Raw genomic sequence first — 6,000 nt, 5'->3', positions numbered from 1 at the left:
GAGGGACAGAGGAAATGGTTTGTCAAAGCCAACTAGGGCTATTTTTACACACGTCGCCATTATCTGACGACTACCCTGCTCAACCACCAACACACACACACACACACACACACACACACACACACACACAAACACCACTACACCTCTTTTCAAGGGCCATCGGTGACATAGGTAATTCCAGCGTCACGTTCAGCTCCGGCCCCAGAATAATTCTGAGACCTATTATAAACAATTAGAGCTTCGTGCGATATACGTACATTTCCTTCTGGTTCAGTGGCATGTGTATTCATTAGACATGTAGTTATTATAATTTGACATGTAGAAATTAGAAATGAGCCTGTATGGACCAACGGTCTCAAATGTGATTTCTCGTATCTGAATAATATCTATATTACTTATTTTTACGACATTGTCTATATTAAAATAATTTACATTTTGTTAATGTTGTCTTTATAGCTATATATTTCCATCAGACAATTCCTAAAAACCTGGTATAGCACATTAGTTGATATTTTTTGTCATTCCAATTTTGAATCGTCAGATTTTTGGTTTTAGGTGAAATTTATCACCAAAAGATTCAGAAAAAAGTAAATAAATAAATTAGTGAACATAAACATTACATATATGATAATCATTCTAACAGGGATTCACGTCTTATGGTGACTAGCTTTCATAGAGCTGAACTGAGCTAACACAGATTGTGTGAATAATGAGAAGTGCCTGACCACGCACGCACACACACACACACCTACACACAGACACACACACACAGACACACACACACACACACACACACACACACACACACACACACGCACACACACACTTGTTGTCAAAAAATCTAAATATGTGCTGGATTTACAACGGCTTGGATAATACAATGTTATATGGCTAAATATGCCCTTTTGACATATTTGAGTACGTGGCCAGGCCCCCTACATTCACGTCACTACATAGTCAGGAAATACCTTACACAATATAACAACATGCACAGAAGACATTGGCACATTTTTCACTCGTATTCTTCAGATATGTATGTCATTAAAGAAGGTCTATGAGCATTGTAGCTGTTTCACAACACAACTGTAATTGGTTGTCACCTTCTAGGTGTTAAAACACCTCTAGACAAATGAAAAGACTAACGCATGCCATCATGCCATCATGCCATCATGCGTTGAATGCGTGTCTGCCATCAAGCACCACATGGACTCCACCATCGGTCCACACTCGTCTCTCTCTGCTCACGAGGTTGCTGTGTTCAATCGCTGTCTGTCTGGCTCCTAGTAGCAACAAAGAAAGTTCACTGATCTAAGTGAATAGTATGTCATAGAAAAAACACGAAAAGGTGGCAACATCCAAGCTAGTTGCACCTTTCTGGCAGGATCTTTCAAGACCAACAATCTGTCTGCCAAAAAACGATCAAAACCCCGGATTTCACGGGCCGCCTTGAAAACAAGGGATTGTGACTGTCTGGGACAAAGTCAGACATAAACTGTGAGCCATTTCAAAAACTGGCTTTTATATTTTGTGAGCCAGACTATTGTCTCCCTACCATCATGGACACACTCACTGGGTCAGCTGTGGCCACCATGGATGTATTATATGTATTGGCCCTTCTGCACAAGAACAATATAAGAGAAAGTGTTCAGTTTGAGGCTCTAGGGAAAAGGGAGGTGTACGACCCTGAAAGCTCTTTATCATGACCCGTTTCATTCCCGATGTCATGTGGAAGTCATGGCTGCTCAATGTGATCCATCCTCATGCTCAGCATCTCTCCTAATTCCCTCGCTCCATGGAAAAGATTATCACTTAATTCCTGGGTGCGGATTGCAGGTATGCTAACTGCAGATAAAGAAGAGACAGCCTGAGTGACAGCCGGGCTGCTGGAAGGCTTTTTTTCCCCCTATAGTGAGGAACAAGAGACAGAGGAGCAGAAGAGAGACTAGGCTCAGAGAAATAGCCTCGATCTGTTCTATGTTTCTCTTTACTCCCTGTCTTGACTATGCTCAGAGAAATAGCCTCGATCTCGTCTGTGTTTTATGTCTCGTCCATGTCTTTCTCTAACGATCTGTTTCCTATTCTTTGATTATTTGCTTTGTCTCAAACCTTTTATACAGGTTGTTTCTGACAGCAAGCACTAGGAGATAATATGTGAGACATTTTAATCATGGGCATGAGGGTTGAATGAGTGTGGGATTACAAATGACAATAGTCTCCAATGTACTGAATCAATCATCAGTCTTTCTTAGCCATATCAAAGATCTGTGGCTGCCATATACACACTGACATCAGTCTTTCTTAGCCATTTCAAAGATCTGTGACGGCCATATACACACTGACAGTTTCATACAACAAACGGTCACATAGAGTTAAAGCAACTCTATAGCGGGGCTTAACTGAGTAACGGTCGCATAGAGTTAAATCAACTTTATAACGGGGCTTAACTGAGTAACGGTCGCATAGAGTTAAATCAATTTTATAGCGGGGCTTAACTGAGTAATGGTTGCATGGAGTTAAATCAACTCTATAGCAGGGCTTAACTGAGTAACGGTCGCATAGAGTTAAATCAACTTTATAACGGGGCTTAACTGAGTAACGGTCGCATAGAGTCAAATCAACTTCCAGGCGCACAGTGTTGGGGAGTAATGAACTACATGTAATTAAACAAGTAGTTTAACTACATTTTGCAGTAGCTAGTGATTAGTTAAATTACTTTTTTGTAGTATTTGTAGTTACTATGCAAGCCAAGAGTAAATACACTGTCTAATGCAAAGACACATTTTTTGTATTTGGTTCATGACATTTGAACAAGAAGGGACTTTCTACAATAAACTCAATTGAGTGGCATTTTAACTTTTTTTGTATTACATTTTGTTATAATTTCATATCAATGTACAAAGTAGTTTAAACTACTTTTTCGAAGTAGCTTTAGTTAACCAAACTAGATTTCTCCTTAGGGTAGCTTTGCTGTAGTTGAATTACTTCCAGGGTGAGGTAATTGGTAGCTTCCTCAACACTGCAAGAACACATGCCCTTGCAGGTCTGCACCAGAGAATATACTGATCTATGTATCCTTGAGATTGTAGAGCAGGAGGCTGGAGTCTTTTGGTCTGCACCAGAGAATATACTGATCTATGTATCCTTGAGATTGTAGAGCAGGAGGCTGTCTTTTGGACTGCACCTCAGGGAGTTACTATAATTCTGTAAAATTAGGGTTTCTTTTTGGAACGCCCCAATTTCATATCCTCATTTCTGAGGCTATGGAGGAATGTGCTGAGAATCTTTCATCCATATCCAGTAAGCATTGGGTGTTCATCCACTGTATCCCTCTCAAATAGAAACCGCAAGGGAAATGTGCACCCACATACAGTCAAATGCGTAGTGAGAGTGCGAGAGGTAGAGAGCATTCATATGTTTATTAATTTTGTCAGTCTCAACTTAAAAGAAATACTACTTGACTCACTCAAGCAGTTCACTCACTGACATAGACCACGTGATATTTTGGATAGTCTTCATTTTAAATTTGCTAATGTTCATCTATGTAGGTAACACCAAAGAGGCAAACAGCACATATTCAGAGACACACTTACATAATAGCACTTGCCCTCGAAAGAAAGCATAGTCCGACTAAGCAAAGATTCGAATTATACCATCATGTAAACACACTGTGTGTTTCTATAATTGGGTGCAGGTATGGAATACAGTTGTCTGTCATATTTAGAGGACTGGGTGAACCCTGGCAGCATTGCCTAGAAATATGCTGTCACAGATTCAAGTATTTCAAGGTATATTTTCCAAACAATGGATAAAGTCTGAAGTAAGTGTTTTAGTGGAGAATATCCTTTCTAAATGCACATGCAAATTAATTACCAGAAATCTGAATTCTAGCCAGGCAAGTAGCTGTGGAAACAGTTAAAGATATGATCTCTGTGACATATGAATGTGGCCTGAGACAAATTATATGGTAATGAAAAACAACAAGTAGGCTAATTAACATGAACAAGTAACAAGTTTATAGTTTGTGGGAATAAACATAAATATAGTCAGTTTTAAATATACTGTAAAACGTGCTGTTTTTTCACCACACTGGTAATTACGGGTTCCTTCAGTAAATTCAAAGAAAGTTGTCTGTAACCAACCAGGGGTATTTAACGTGACAAATATTTAGCCTAGCCTATATGTCAAATGTATACATTTATCTTATGATTGTGTCCAATTGAGTGGGTTTGACCCTAAAACATGTTTTTCGTGTTATTATAAATGTTATCTGCAGTTAATCAGTTAGTCAATTCATAAACAACCGCGCGCGAACAAAGCCGAATGTACCGAGTCCAAGGGACCTGAGGAATATTTGAGCTCAATCAATAAGCATAAGGCTCGTGCCCTACATCGGTCTGAGCACAGGCGCCCGCCGCGTGATGAATGGCTGCATTATCTCCGTTGAGCGGATCTAGCTGGCGTCCAACAGCCGGGAGCTGTAGCAGCCGAACCACTGGCAACGGAACCTTTGCAAAGATGATCATTGTGTGATGTCTATTATCATACACTACTCATCCTGTTGCCGGTGCTGACAACATAAGCTAGATCCTATTTATACATGGTACTTTCCTATTAGCTACATGTTACTTTTTTTCCCCCGGCAGGCTGAGGTAGATATAACCTAGATATATATGACGTGAAGTTTGACGGCCATTTTAAAATGTGAATGGCAAAACCCAGCGTGTGAATTCGATTATATTTCTTACAAGTTCACTGATGCTGCAGGTTTCATCCTTCAACGTGTGTCAAGGGGTATTCATATTTTCCTATCTCCCTATTCCAGTTTTCTATGGTGACGTTCACTCTTAAGATGTGAAAAACTTCAAAATGTTCATTAGTGTTCTTCTTTTCTGCAGTTATTCGTTGTGTTATGGCCTAGCATGTGAAATCACTGCTCAATAGAAGGCATTTTAGTCTACATATTAGGCTAGGTGCAGAAATATTCATTTAAGCATAGAACTGTCAGTAACTCTAACTATCCATAGCATTTATAATCTTGCAGTCTAATCTCTTTTTTTCTGTTGTTTTATTTTCTTTCTAACATAACTAGGCTAATAGGCCTATTATGGCAGTGTTTCCCAGCTTCAAGATTACACCAAGTTGGAAGAGTTTTTGGAAGACCAAAACGAATCTTTAATTTCATAGGAGCAAATAAGACAATTTGTTCTTTTTCTTTTTTGAGATATGTTTTATATCATAACATAACATATCAAATGAGTGGCATATTAAGCATCTGTGAATGCAAATATTCAGCAATGCATGTCTTATTTCAGGTTACCTTTTCACATAGAAGGTAAACCTGTCTGAAATAACTCAGTTATCATGACTCATGGCCACATCTAACAGGCCTTAAAAAATAGGAATTCATCCTGTTTCATCCTCATTTTCTTAACACTAATTCTCAGTGTTTCTCTGCCTGTAAGAGGCATTGTGCTTGACATGATTAGTGTGCCAGAGTGGATCGTCTCCTGATGCAGCGTGGCAGATTAGCACCTAGCTTTGCAGTCTCTGTGTTTCTGTGTGCGCTTTCAGTGCCAGCAGTCCCAGTTCACAGCCTGTGTTGAGGTCACTGTGATGTCTCTCTGCTCCACTGCTGACACTATAATCTTTCCCCCAGCCTCACACTCCTGGTCCATGGAAAACCTATAGGTCTATTGAGTTTTGGGTTACAATAGAATAGAATTGAAAAAAAAATGCATATCATTCTATGAATCATATTTTTTCTAATAGATCATATTGCTCACATTGCAGCACAATGTCTTATTATTAGACATAGGATTATGTTTTCTTTTCTATAATTTTTTTCAGTGTAGCATAAATTACACAAATTTAGTTATGCACAAAATGTAATTGTATACTTAATTCTTAAAGTTTGGTAACTACCTTAAAACACAGTGTTGAATTATGTGTCATGAAAGACTTTTTTGATTAGAGCCTTTATCACTGTAATATACAGTTAGC

This window comes from Clupea harengus, chromosome 11 (assembly GCF_900700415.2).
Source record: "Clupea harengus chromosome 11, Ch_v2.0.2, whole genome shotgun sequence".
NCBI lineage: Eukaryota > Metazoa > Chordata > Actinopteri > Clupeiformes > Clupeidae > Clupea > Clupea harengus.
Note: the sequence above shows the minus strand (reverse complement) of the source record.